Source organism: Alligator mississippiensis, chromosome 10 (assembly GCF_030867095.1).
Source record: "Alligator mississippiensis isolate rAllMis1 chromosome 10, rAllMis1, whole genome shotgun sequence".
NCBI lineage: Eukaryota > Metazoa > Chordata > Crocodylia > Alligatoridae > Alligator > Alligator mississippiensis.
The window spans coordinates 938,164-952,189 of record NC_081833.1 but is presented as its reverse complement, the minus strand read 5'-3'; the positions used below and the strand labels follow the sequence as shown (position 1 = coordinate 952,189).

At 58.2% G+C, this 14,026-nt stretch overlaps 1 long non-coding RNA gene across 1 annotated transcript; it reads right to left on the bottom strand.

Annotated features, from left to right (window-relative positions):
- Window positions 1-4,904: 4,904 nt before the first annotated feature.
- Window positions 4,905-11,819, bottom strand: LOC109284524 (uncharacterized). Its single transcript, XR_002092006.2, has 3 exons — window positions 11,626-11,819; window positions 10,346-10,688; window positions 4,905-9,394 (listed from the first exon to the last, which is right to left on the bottom strand). It is a non-coding gene; the product is annotated as an uncharacterized LOC109284524 (long non-coding RNA).
- Between the last annotated feature and the right edge of the window lie 2,207 nt (window positions 11,820-14,026).

Here is a 14,026-nt window from a genome sequence, read left to right as displayed (position 1 = left end):
AGAGACAAATGCACTCTCCTCCATCCCGATGAGTGGCCCGGGATCGCGGGGGCTGGACGTGGCTCTGCCCTGTGCCAGCCCTGTTGGGAGCATCCCCTTCATGCCCAACAGCGAAGCCTTTCGTGGCTAATTTCTGCACAGTCACACCTCGCCGTCCACGCGGGAGACCCTCTCGAGACCCTGGTCCCAGCTCGCCGCGGGGGGCTCCATCGCCCCGCCATGAGTGCCACCGGGTGCATCGGAGGCAGCACGGTGCATTTCGGGCACCGCCAAGCAAGTCCGAGCACCTCGGGCAACTCCCCATGCCAGCCCCAACCAGACCCGAGATGCGGCTTCCCGCGCTCCTCGTTGCACGACTACACGGGCAGATACCGGGGCACACCCGTGGGCTGGAAGCCCTTTAATGTGCGCTGCACCAGCGCAGGCCTCCGCGGGCCTCTGCAACATCAAGCCCCGTATAAAATACTTCCATGTGCGCTTTGCCGCGCCGAGCATGTCAGTCATGTTGTATTAATCCACTGGCCGGCATGAAGGCTGCTGTCCCCACAAGTGTTCTTTCATGTTTGCCTACAATCTCAATGTCATCGCACAAAATCAAGAGTAATTGTGAACAGACACCGGCCCCTGGCCTCCCTCCCCCTCCACATCTGGTTTCCACAACAGCTCTCGGGGGCTCGTGGACCGGCGGAGAACACAGCCGCAGCTTGGCACAGACCCTCTCTGCTGAGCTCTGCTTAAAATTAACCTCACCCCTCAACCTTTAATTTTTCATGTGGATTGGTGACCACAATCAAACAGGTTTGAATTCTCCATCCTGTGATTTTTAACAGGTTTATCCTGGGCAGCTTGTCAGAGCGAGGAGATACACGTTCACCCACTGGCTGGGGACATCTCCAGTGTCCCACCGCCGGTCAGTCCCACCATCCACGGATAGTCCCTACCCATCGCATGTTACGTGGACGACATGTGAAGTCAGAGGCTTTCTGCAGGTCCCATGAATGGCGTGTTATCCCTAGGACAGGACCACAGGGAGAAAAGTCAGCTTGCTAAGAGCCGCGGGGCCGAGGAGCATCGCTCGGTGCGGGGCCCGTGTCCCGGCCGAGCTCCCAGCTGTGGGTCAGTCGTCTGTAGCCATCTCGTCGTTTCCTTCCCCATGCTGTTTGCAGGGTCCGCGGCGGTCTGCACACCCTCGATTGCAGCACGAGGTCCTTGTCTCCCGAGCCACCCCGAGGCCGAGTCTGTGCCCTAGAACCAGCTCCTCGCAAGCCGCGAGTATCCGAACCAGGCTGGGGAAATATTGGGCGCATGAAATCCTCTTTGAACGCTTTCAAACGCTCCGTGTTTATGTTTGCAATAAAAAGTGAACAGGTGCTGGCAATTTAACTAATCAGGGACCATCTAAATCTGCTCCGAAATGATTCCTTTACAATGCTTTCTAATGGCTCCTTGGCTATCCCGCGGACGGCAATTATGCAAACATCCCGGATTCACATGGTCCTTATTAGTGGCACAAGATGTGCCGTCATCCCGTAACCTCCGACCGGCCTCGTCAGCCCCACGGGCCCCGCTCTGCACGTGACATCAGAGCGGCGTTTCTGGGGGCTCGGACTCCCCCCCCCGTGAGCCCGAAATGGGGGGAAACGAGAGTCGGGAAGGGGCTCGGCCCCACGTGGATGTCTCCTGCCAAGATGGGTCTGTCTCCATCACCCTCCCCTGGCCTGGCGCATGCCATGCGCCAAAAGGCAGCGCCGTCACAAGCGGGGCACGGCGGCACATGACTCCTCACCCCGCCGCGGGCTCCCTCGGCCAGCACGCCTGCCCTTGGCCCTGCGCTTGGGACGCGCAGGCCGCCGACCGCCGTTCTGCGCTGAACCGATTGCGACTTGACCAGAGTCCAAGAAGATGCAGTTCATACAACATTTTATGGCTAATGGGTCGTTAAATTTTAAATGCATGAAGATACTTTAATGACGGGCAGAGGGGACCTTGTTAACCTTTGGAAGGGTCTTAATTCATTTATATGCCTCTTTGAATGCTTCCGCAGCTCCCGGGGGCTGCCTCTTGCAATGTGACTCCAGCCCAGACTCACACGAGGTGGCTTAGCGCAGCGTTTAGGCTTGGCCAGGCCTCCTCCTTGTCCTCGGGGCTTGCACGGGGGCAAGAAGCACCAAAGGCTCAAATTCATGGGCACTGCAAAGAGAGGCTGAAAGGCCCAAGGACAAGGGCAATCCCTATTTCATTAGGGTCTGCGTTGCCCGTGCAGTGACCTGTGTCCCGGAAGGGCAGTGTCACCGCTGTGGGTGTTCCCACCGTGTCCCCCCGCGGCGGGTGGCGCACGGGCCCCTCCGTGTTACACGCCACCTAACGTTTTCCATTTAAATGCAAATTTTGACTTTTCACTCAGCAGCCAGAGAAAGTTTTTCACGCCAGAATGAGGGTCACGATAATAATTTATCCACAGGCTCCTTACTGCAATTACGAGTTGTACAAGTGTTGATACTCCCACGGTCGGGGAAGACTCCTTTAGCGTAGGCAAGCGCGAGGGGAGGGACCACGGGTCGCATCAGCGCCAGGGCCGGGTTTGTTTCCCTTGAATGACCTAAATGCATGATCTGCGGGCCCCAGAGAGCTGCAACATGCTACTTACATGTGGGCAGGCCCTGGCTCATGTGTCTGCCATGCAGGGTAAACTTCCCTGCTGGGCAGGGCCATCCAGACACACACGTCCTCTGCAGATTCAATGCACATGGGGGAAGAAGGATGCTTGCTAGCTCCCCATAAAGGCACGCATGCTCTTGCTCGGGCATGGGCCACCGCCACCCAGGAATGCCATGTTCCTCCGTCCCTGGAGCACACGCAGCATCTTCTGTAATGAATTCCCTGCAGTTTCACACTGATGTGCATGGGCATCCCCCACTCCTCTATGCAGCAGTGGGGGGTCGCTCGCAGCTGGATGGGAGATGACACCTCAGAAATGCTCCCTGCCGCCCTCCCTGCTCTCCGCCGAACCGAACCGAACCAGGTGCCATAGGCACACGGCCTGTCCCCCAGTCTGAAGGCAACCCACGAAGCGCCGCACGCCCAACGTGCCTCCCGGCTCCCCCCAGGCTCCAGCTCGACAGCAGGCATGCAGATTTGCAATTCGCCTTCATTAGCTGTTCCCTGACAACGGGTCTGAGGCTCAAGAGGCCGAGCAGCCTTTGTGCATGCATGCGCCTGCGCGGCCGTGGCTGCAGGCACCTCTCGGCGTCTTCGGGGGAAGAGCCACGGCAGGGACGGGTGCGGCATCCTCTGCCCGACTCCTGGCCAGCATCATTTGGGAGCAGTTTCCAGCCACCGCCCCGGAGTTTCATGCACGTCCCTCCCCGCGGGTAGTATCTAAGGGACTGGCAGGGTCTGGCTGCCAGAGGGCAGGGTGCCAGCTTTGATTAAGGAAGCCCTTCCTAGGCCCTTGCTCAAAGCAAACAGCTCCTGACATGCAGGACTCTGATGATTATTTCCCAGACAAGGGCTGAGGACAAGGACGTCTGGGCGTACTCCAACATCGGGCTGGCTTCGGGGCAGCGACTATGCAGGTTACTGGCCAGATCCCTCCTGCGGGTGACAGCCGCAGGTCAAGTGTGAGTGTGGTGGTCCTAGCTCGGACCGTCCCGCTGATGAATGCCGGAGGGATGGAGCTGCCCGCGTACCACAACGGGGTGTCGGGCACCTGCTCCCGTGCCACGTGACTCGTACGGGGCCGGTGCGTGGTTCACTTCCGACACCGCCTCAGGTCCCTGTGCTGAGGCTAAAAGCCTGGTGTGCCTCTCCCTCTGGCCGCCCTGCTCAGCCAAAATGCAATGCTTGCAAAATGCATTGCAATGCATCCGGTCAGCACACGAGGACAAGCTCTTCTTCCCCAGGGCTTCTGTCCCTCCTGTGCATGCTGACCTAACTCACTGTGTCACTGAATTGTCACCCTCCCCTGACGGGCAGGGACTGGAGGCAGCGGGTGGGCAACATGCTCTGAAGTTCCCCCTCGTTTTGGGGGTCCAGCATGAGAAGGCACCAACCTGGTTTGGCAACGAAGTCTTCTGCACACTAAGACTTGTGCATTCACAGCAGATGTGCTGGACCCATGGCCCCAGCCCCTTTGCCCGGCCAGGCCGGTCCCCCTCCAGCCCCGGCTCCAAAGCAAGGGAGGGCGAGAGCATTGCAAAGCAAACTGGGATTTCATGACGTGAGCACAGCAGCATGTTCTCAGCCGTTGAGGAACTATTTTAACTGAAACCTCCCTGAAAATTACAATTCCCCTGGAGCAGAGGCCCATTGCAAAACATTTCCACCCAAACCCTTCTCAGGTCAAACGTACAACCCCTTTCACACAGGACCGTCTCCTACCAGCCCCACCTATAATGACTCTAGCATCTGTGGCAAGGTTGCCAAGTGGGTTGACGTGATCCTGGGAGCCACAATTCCCAGGCCAAGCTTCAACACTGGCCTCCAGCAGGCATTGCCCCCTCGCTTTCCGTGAGCCGTGGGTGTCACTCGTGGACGTGCCCCACGGGGTGTGGTGAGGATTCACGGATCTCTGTGCAGCTCTGCGCGTACCCAAGGTTTGTCTAATGTTGCTGCTTTCCCAGCTGCCCTGTCCAGACAAGGTCTTGCAAGCCCAGGCAGCGCGTGCAGCAATCGGTTGCATTAGGGACCTCGATCCCGCAGCAGAATATATGGCAAATGCTTGACACGAGCTTCTGGAGAGCTGCAAGCGTGGTGTCACCAGCACCCCGTGTTATATTTTCCATGTGCTGCTGCCTGCCGCTATATGTCATATAACACACACGCCCATGTTGCTCCCACGCCCGCCCACAGATGAAATGCGCCACCCTCCAGTCGAGCCAGAGCAATACAAAAGGCATCTGGAGTTGAGGTCACATCCCTTTTCTAATGTGAATTAATCTGAGCACTAAATGAGTTCAGACTTAATTGTGAGCATTTTCTGTTAACTAAGCAAGAAATCTTATAATAACACAATAAGGTGCCATTTCACAGCATCCAAATGGAGCAATAAGCCAGTGCCTCATTTGTATGTATTTTTTTCGCAGTGATTGCTGACGCTGCTGCTTTTAATATATTCGCATTGGCACAGCCATTTGCATTCAGATGCAATTATGAGTTAGAAACTCCCTCCGTTCTGCGAGCTCCGGAAAGGGAGAATTTCAGCCCAGAGACATGTTACTGTTCATTTTGTGGGGTCTAATTAAGGAGCCTGCCCTGGCAGGAATCGAATCTCTATTGTTACCGAAGGGAATGTCCTGCAAAAAAAAAGATTAAATCAAACCAACCCTTTAAAATCTATTTTTCCACAACACCGTATTGATCTCAAGCTCGAGCAAGGGCTTCCAGTGGCACACACGCTCCCTTGCACACTGCACTGGCTTAAGCATCTGCCAGGAGTCTCTTCTCCACGTGAAAGGAGCTGGACGCCCGGGCTGCCTCTTGGGCAAAGGGAACTCCTCCGGCATCATCCTGCGGGGACTGCATGCAAACCTCCACTTCTGACTGCCCGCCAGCTCACCAGGGACTGGGAAAGCTTTATGTTGCCTCGGGGCTGTCATCCTGGGGTGCAAAGATTCACCACCCGACTGCAGCGTGCAGCCCTGAGACCAGGCAGAGATCAGGAGAAAACCAATGCCGTTGCACAGAGGATAACTGCAGTCAGCAAGCAGGCCAATTGAATGAGCAGACAATATCCACTCGGTCCACAGGCCACGTCCCCAGGCCGGTCACCCTCCATAACCAACGCTAAAAGGACTCTGCCCAGCACACTAAAGCGATGCATTTGCCACCGATGATGCCTGAGGGTGTCGGGGGTCCGTGGGGAGAGAAGAACAGCAGCAAACCCCAGCTGAAGGAGACACTAGGTTGGACCATTGGTCCTTCAACTTGAAAAGTCAGTGTGGCCCAGCCAGCAGCCCCATTGCAAAGGCACAAGGGCTTTGCATGCAGGTGGGAGGGGTGCAGGTAGCCCCCGGGAGATGCACCCTGGCTGGGATAGACGGCGCAAAGCAGGGCACAGCCCCTTTATCCCGACGCTGTCGTAGCCGAGCTGCCCGAAGCCCTGGCCAGCTCTCCCCAGCTCGGTGCCCTCAGGAGGGGCTGTTGTAGGGACTCAGCGCCACGTGGCAAGCAGCCCGCGCAACGGGCTGACCGGAGATGAAGCGGACGAAGGGAGCGGACAAGCAGCACTCCCCCGGGTACAGTCCCTGGGGTCTGTCACAGGGCAATCTGACCCCCAAGAAGAGCCGTGGCAAGGTGGCTCATTGCACCTCTGCCCTCCCTGTCCAGGGAGACGACCCTTGTGGCATCCCAGCATGGGACAGCCCTGAGGACAAAGAGCACGGATGGGGCTGGTCACCACTCTGGGTACCTGGGTGGGGCAGAGATTTGGAGGGGCAGAGAGAGGACCCCAGGTCTGCAGAGAGTTGTGTTGAGTGCCAGCATTTCCCAGAGAGACAGGTGGATGCCCCCGGAGCCGCGGCTGGGCATTACCGTCGGCGCTGGGTGCATCCGCACTGGTCCAAAGCGAGCGGCTGTTAGCCCAAGATTGCAGCGGGCAGCTCCTGCGCAGGGGCCTTTGCACGCGCTGCCTTCGCTCTCCATCATTCAGGCTCTCTCGCCACCGGCCATATTGACAACATGCCACGCAAGAGCAATGGGGAGGCCGCACATCTTCCAGAGCTCTCCGCTTCGCAGCTAATAACCTCCAGCTGGGGAGAGAAGGAAGCAAAGGGGGACCGGGGTGCAGACCATGACAGCCGGGCGGGGAGCCCCGGGACCAGGCAGTTCCCCTTCCCCCAGGCCCTCCCCAGACCCCGCAGAGGGGCTGGGCGCAGCCATCGCTTGCAGAATACAAGGGCAGGAGACGGCAGCTGCAAGGGCCAGGGCGCTGCCGCAAGCAGGAGAGGTAGCGAGTTCTGCGCTGCAGGATTTCTGTGCCCTCCCCTGTGAAGTCTGCATGGGTGTTGCCAAGCCGGGAAGCAGGGACGTGCATTGGGGTGGGGGGTTCAGCTCAGGGATCTAACACCGGCTCATCCGCAGGGACGCAGGCCGTGTCGCCCACGTGCCCCCAAGCAGGGGCTGCCTCGTGCCCTTGGTGCATGCGGCTGTGGAGCCAGCCCAGGCTGCACGGAGCCGGGGAGGCAGAGCAGCCCCGGAGAGGGGCGGAGGAGAGACCAGTGCAATTACCGCAGCCCGGAGATCTCCTAACGAGTGCCATGCAGATCCCCTCCTTCCGCCAGGCTGATAGTTTACACCGGCGTAGATCGAATTAACCTCAGAGAAGGAGGTTAAACTATCAATCACGGACTGCAGCTTAAAGGACTGCATTCCCCGTGATATATGGCGCTTGCCCGCCCGTCAGAACTGAGCAAAGACTGCTTAAAAGTAACTGTGGATAATGGGCTTGGCTCCTTATGGAGATGGATGGGCAGCACATTGACTTTAATATGCCGCATAAATGAGACCCCGGCGTGGAAATATTGCATCACAATGTAAAACAATTTCCTCTATTCAAACAACCTTTAAGGAGAAGCCTCCTCTTGAATATTCATCAGAAGGTGCCTCACCGCCAGCCTGCCCTTGGCACCCGCCGAGGTGCTGATGGGGTGCAAAGGGGGTCCCAAGCCCGGGGAGGAGGCTGGCTTCCCACCATCCCATGCACGGGGAGCTCCCGCCAGCTGCACGTGTGCAGAGCACAAAGACGTGTCGTGCAGACGAGCCACGTTTCTGCAGCCCTGGCTGGCGACGCGCTGCATCTCCCGCAGGAAAGGGGCAGGCTGCTGGAGAGAGGAGGTCCGGCAGACGGGCAGTGCCGGAGACCCCCTGCCCAGCACCTGGGGGGACACGCACGTAGCAGCGGGGATGGAGTCGTGTCCACCAGGTCTGGTGCACCACGGCTCAGCGAGGTCGCTGACCCCTCTCCTCCTCTCGGCCATGGGCAGGCTCAGTCCTGCCACGGGGCCAGCGTGGGCTGCAAGCACTGCAGTCGGACCACCGGCCACAGCTTGCTCCCACCTGGCACCAAAGCAGCCAGGTCCCCAGCAGCCCTGCAAGGACGTGAGCCCCAGCTGGCCCCTCCGGGGTGACTTACCGAGGGTCCCCTGGCGTCACGAGAGATGGAGAAGTCCCGTGACCCAGGGAGAGACGGCGGCAGGGCTCGCCCCAGCAGGACCTGTGGGTCACGGCTGCGGCCAAGTCATCGCAGGCTCCTTTCTCGCTGAAACAAAGGGCCTGCAAAGGCCAGAGGTGAGTGGGAAATCACTGCAACAAGGAGGGGAAAAGCCGGAGCCGGGAGCCAGCCACCCCCTCGCCGTCTGCAGCCAGCATGGCACAATCGGTCTCCCCGACTCCCGTTTCGGGACGAACGCGCCCCCTGGAAAAGCAGCGTAGATCCAGGGCTCTTGGCTCTTGCTGGTGCACGTGCACTCCCTGTTCGCACGCCGCTCCACGTGCGCTCGACGCCTCCGAGGGCCAGGGCAGGAGCAGGGCTGGGATTGAAGCATTGCGGGGAATCGGCCCTTCTGGCCTCGGCGTTTTGATCCGGGCACGTCTCCAACCGCCCAGGCGGAGGCTACCGCTGCACCTAGGCTGCCGCTTGCCGTGAGCGGCAGGAAAGGTCAGCGAGACTTTGGAAATAAAAATGTTTCCATCTCCGTGGAGAAAAAGCCCAGATGGGTGAACAAAGTTTAGAAAAGGGAAAGAATTGAGTGAGCAAGCAATACTGTGAGAAGCTGATAAGAGGAGCTCCGGCGGGAGAATAGGGGAGCCTTGTCTATCAGCCTATTAAAGGCTATTCTTACAAGTTTTTTTTTCCCTTTTCATTAATACGCAGGGTGAATAGAACATTGAATAAAAATCAGTACTTACCGCACAATTGCAGGATTGAAAGGTAACTGTCAACAGAAGGATTGGGGTGACAAAGGGGGCCATTTCAGTGCTTAGCGAATGATTTTCGGCTTGTCATTTCAATAGGCCGTGTTTTTCAGAGATTGTGTTTTTTTGAATAGCATTTATTACCATGCTTTTTAAAAATTTCATGTTGTCTCTTTGCAGGCACCATTCATTTGCAGATGCAGTATTCCTTTTCGGTTGTCAGAGGGATACTGCTTTAGAAAAATAAAGTACAGTCGTCCGGTGAGAAAAAGGATTCTCTTGTGAAGCTAATGGGTGAGAGGGAAAAAACGACGTGGGGCAGCTCCCACCTTCATGCCAGACTGACCCACTTTGTCCCCCTGTTCTTTATTCATGATCGCGTGGGCCGCGGGCTCTCTGGGCCGCGTTGGAGGAGAGGCTGTGTTGTTTTTTTAACCAGCAGGCTATCTTCACAATTGCTTCCAGTTGGCAGCTCCGGGCCCTAAAATGCAAGATCCAATAGGTCTCCCATTGCTTTCCTTCGGAAAAAAGAGGTCCAATCTTGCAGCCTTTTATTCACGCAAAATCCCATTGACCTCCAAGGGGCTTTTGCCTGGATAAAGAGTGGGCAATTACTGCTCGGAGCATACAAAAGAGATGCTCGGGATGCTTTATGCAAAGCGTCTCGTGCGAGTGGAAAAGCAAAACAACAATTTTTTTGCAGTTATCTCGCTGAAAGGACATCTTTGAAAACAGGCACCGGTGCCGGGGAAGCGATCCCAGTCGCTGCCACGTAACCGCGCGGCTCGGTTCAGGATGTGCAGGGCACCGCGCGTGCGGCGATAGGCCCGCGGGAGCATTTCAGATCATCACAACAAAACCCTCCGGTTTTGGCACCCTGGGCTCCTAAGTCGAGAGTAATCTAGAATTAGTGAGAAATAGATTTCATGGCTTCAAGTCACTTTATAGTGTGCAGGTCTCGAGCCCTGATCTTTTGTAAATTGAACCACTTGTGAAAAAACAAAGGGCTCTAATCCCCTTAGACTGCCAGTGCACATCACTGGCCCGGTGCCCTGCAGAAGTGAATTAAACAGCGTTGCGTATGGCGGCTCACCACGGCCTGAAAGCTGCTAAGAGCCTGATATCTAGGGAGGGGAGGGGAGCCGGGAGGGGAGAGGAGAAAAGCTAATTAAAAGTCTTGATGATTCTGCCAAAGAGATTCATATTCGCCAGCCCTTGGCAAACCCGCGGAGAGAGCCCGCAGACCCTCCTTACACGGCAATCGGGGCGCTGTCCCCTTCCAGCAAGAGGGAGGCCCCAGCTCTTTGCAGGCAAGGGGTCGGGCAGGTGGGAGCAGCGGTTAGAGCCGGGGTAGCCCATCCTCACAGAGCGTGAGACCTGGCTGCCGGCAAGCACGGGGATGCTGGCACCTGCCTCGCACCTCTCCACTCACCTTCCTCCCTCGTCCCAGCTGCGGCAGCACGAGGGACCGTACGGTCACCGTGTAGCACGGGCTCTGTTTGCACGAGAGCAAAGTGCACCGGTGCCGCTGAAGGGGACCGCAAATTCCTTTTCTGGAGCCCGTGCCTCCCCGCAGCCCCTGCCCCTTCCCGCCAGCATGCTCTCTGCCGGGGACGGGGCGGATGCAATCCCATGGCTTCATTGCGGGCTGTGATGAAGGCTGCACAGGTTTTTCCAAGGCACTTTGGCACTTCTTGGTCTGTTCCCAGCTGCGGATCTGATCCCTGCACTCTCAGCACAGGGCTGCGTTCGATCAGACGTGAAGGTTGCCAAACCTGTTTGGAAAAACACAACCCCCCACCGGGTCTCGGGTCATGGAAGCCAGAGCAAACTGGCCGGACTCTCCGCGTCTGGTCAGCGTCTCCGCGCGGGCCATGGGAATTGGCAGCAGCAGGTGCGAGGATGCACATGTCGGTCGGCTGCGCCCTGCCAGAGAGCAGCCAGCCCACATCTGCAGGGGCGAGCGCTGGCTGCCCAAGCTGGGGGCTCCAGATGAAGTGCAGACTTCAGAGCAACTGGCAGGCTCTAATTATAGAGTGCTTGGAGACTGTTTCCCCCAGATCCTGCAGCTGCCAGGAAGAGGGATTCGTCTTTCACCTTGTTCTGGCACGTGTGAACAAGCCGCATCCACCTGCTGCCACGATCCCTGCCCTGCCCTGCCCTGCGGGACCCAGGGTCAGGGGCTGAGCGCCGGACTCACACACCCGGCGTGAGGTGGGACCCCTGGACGGTGCTCTCTGGAGCTGGACGGAGGGCTCCAGCTCAGTGCCAAGCTGCGGGGTGTTCGCCAGCTCGTCCCCAGCCGCCGTGCTGCCGGCTGCGCGTGTCTCGCGCTGGGTCCAAGCTGGGGGAGCTGGTCCTCGCTGAGCCCAAGAGATCTGGGGCTGCACAATGCAGGGGCACGCAGGCGTGGGAGTGTGTGGCCAAGGGTAGGATGAGGGAAGGCCAGTCCCTGGTCACATGCGGTGGCTGCTCTCCAGCCTGGGCACCGGGTTGTCCCCGAGAGCTACGTGGCGCCTGGTGCAAAATGCCACAGGCAGAAACGGATACCCATCCCTTCAGGAGCCAGCGACTGTCCCTTCACGCAGCTCAGAGGTCCAGCTCCTCCAAAGCACCCAAATCCCCTCGGTTGTGCCCCAAGAGCCAACCTCTGGGTCAGCCTCCCCCAGCTCCTGCATTCAGTGAGACAGAAAACGCCGGCAGGAGCGTTACCTAGAAGTGGTGCAACCGCAAAGTGGATTCAGCCGGCGTCGTGGGCATCCTGCCTCAAGTCAGCAGGGAAAGGCAGGGTCCGAGCTATCTCAGACCAGAAGAACAGACCTTCCCCCCGTGGTTGGGATGAGCTTCCCTGCTTTCTCCCCTGGCAGGAGGTGAGAGCAGGGAGGGACATCCCCTAAGATAACCGGGGCGAGATCTCACTCAGCAGTCGTGCCGCGCTGGCCCCAGCTTGGATGCAGCGGAAAGCAGGAGGAAAGGGCCTCCCTTATCTCGAGGGGCTGGAGGAAATCCAAACGGCCTCCCCTCATCCCAGGAGGGTCAAAAGTACACCCGGTGACCCCGGGGCTCGGCGTGGTTGCGTCCGCAGCACGGCGAGGGAGGGAGGCCGGGGAGCCAAGAGGCCAAGGGTGTCAGGAGAAGCTGGGGGCTGGGGGCTGGTTTGCCAGAACAAGAGGAGAAAGCAAAGATCCAAAGAGGAAAGGAAGACACGCAGCACACGGGGAACGCGAGACGGGTCAGGTCGCCAGCACGATTCTGCTGCTTGTGACCGGGCCCTAAGGAAGCATTTCTGGGAGCTGAGTGGCGGTGGCACCCCGGGGTGCTGGGCACTGTGCAAACCCCTGGGGCAGGACTGTCCCCGTGGACGGCTGGGCACCTGGAGTGTGACCTCTCCCAAGGTCACGTCGGGAGCGTGGGGCTGAGCTGGGAACCCGATGCCTGAGCGTGCCTGTCCAGGGAAGGGTTTAGCAAGGTGACGCTAGGAGGCCTGGGTTCTTTGGGCATGTCTACACGTGCTTCTACATGCGCCTAAACTTAATGCGCATTTGCCTAATGCGCATTAAAGCACACGTCTACACGAGCATACACTAAGCTGCATTAATGCGGTGTGCGGACCGACTTGGATCTAATGTTAGTCCCAAATTCGTTGACATATGTAGCGTTAATGCGCCGTAACGCATCTACATGTGCATTAAGATACTTTAGCTATTCACGCCTATATTCAGGTGCAAATAGCCTAAAATCACCATTTTTAAGGCACATTAAGGACGCGCGCATGTAGACCCGCACCCATAATGCACCTTAAAAATAGCTAATGCACCAGAAATCGGCACGTGTGGATGCACCCTTTGTCTGCCAAGCATATGCTAAATGCAAATGTGTCTGGAGAGAGCCTCACCACGCCGGCCCCTGGAGGGGCTGGCCTGTGCCACGGGGCTGATTTAAACCAGTTGTATTGTCCGGACTCCCAGCTTGGGGCTGGCCCTGGATGCTGCACGTCCCAGTGCATCTGTTGGTGTCGCTGACCTCCTGACATGGCTCGGCCCTGCGCCTGCTGCCGTCCTCAGGGGCCAGCCAGGACAAGCCGTTGGGTTTCCTTAGCAATAGCAGAAAACCACTGTTTTCCCTTACCACTTCAAATCTGGTCTTTAGCCACCTTCCAGCCGGCTCTTGTCCCAGCCAAGGAGACAAGGCTCTTGGCAACGCGCTGCGTAAGCCGGGGTTTGATGTTCCCGTGCTAGCTCCATCTTGACGCCAGTCTGGAGAACTGTGGAGCCCACAGATCTCCGCAGCCATGTAATTTGCTCCGCTCCTTGTCTGCGGAGGTGACCCAGCCCTGAGGAAGGAGGCCAGGGCTCTGCTTTGACCTCGTCTTGTGGGTGCCTCGTGCTGCTGGCTTTGCCTGGTGGAGGCCACAGAAATGCAGGGTGACTTGGCCCTACAGACACCCCACATGCACTCAGCGGGCAGCTAGCTGGTCCTGTCTGCTGGCCTGGAGAGCTAAAAGTGCGGGGTCCAGGCAGGCCAGAAGCCAGGGCACAAGGTAGTCTATCCATGCTCCACCTGAGATGCCCAAGCGCCGGGAGAAGCACAAGCAAAAGCCTTTCCAACCACGTTCAATTAGGTGTGAAAGATAGGGCTGGCGACGGCAAGGCGAGGCGTGAATTAGAGATGTCAGCGCAGGAGACAGTGCACAGCCCTCCCTGCCAGCCCGTGCTTCACACGGCGCTTGCAGGAGCAGCCTGGCACGGCTGGAAGATGCTCTGTGCATCCATGACCCATGTTTTAATAATCATGCATCATGCCTCCGCCGGCTGTGGGAGGCATGCCACCAGCGTGAGCTTCACATCCCGGCCTGGGAACCTGCTTCTCAGGAGAGCGAAGGCCAGTGGAGATGCCCCAGCGCTGCGGGAAGGGGCCCTGTTTGCACTGAGCTCCTCTTTTTCTCTGCATTTTCCCTGCCTTCCTCCTGCCTCCAAACCATGCCATCTGTCTCTCTCTGAAATCCTTCTTGCAGGCACCACCAGCCGGTCTGCTGCGGGAGAGCTGAGAAGCCTTCACCGAGAGCTCGCGATGCTCGTGCATGCCCCAGGAAACGCGGCAGGCAGGGACAAGA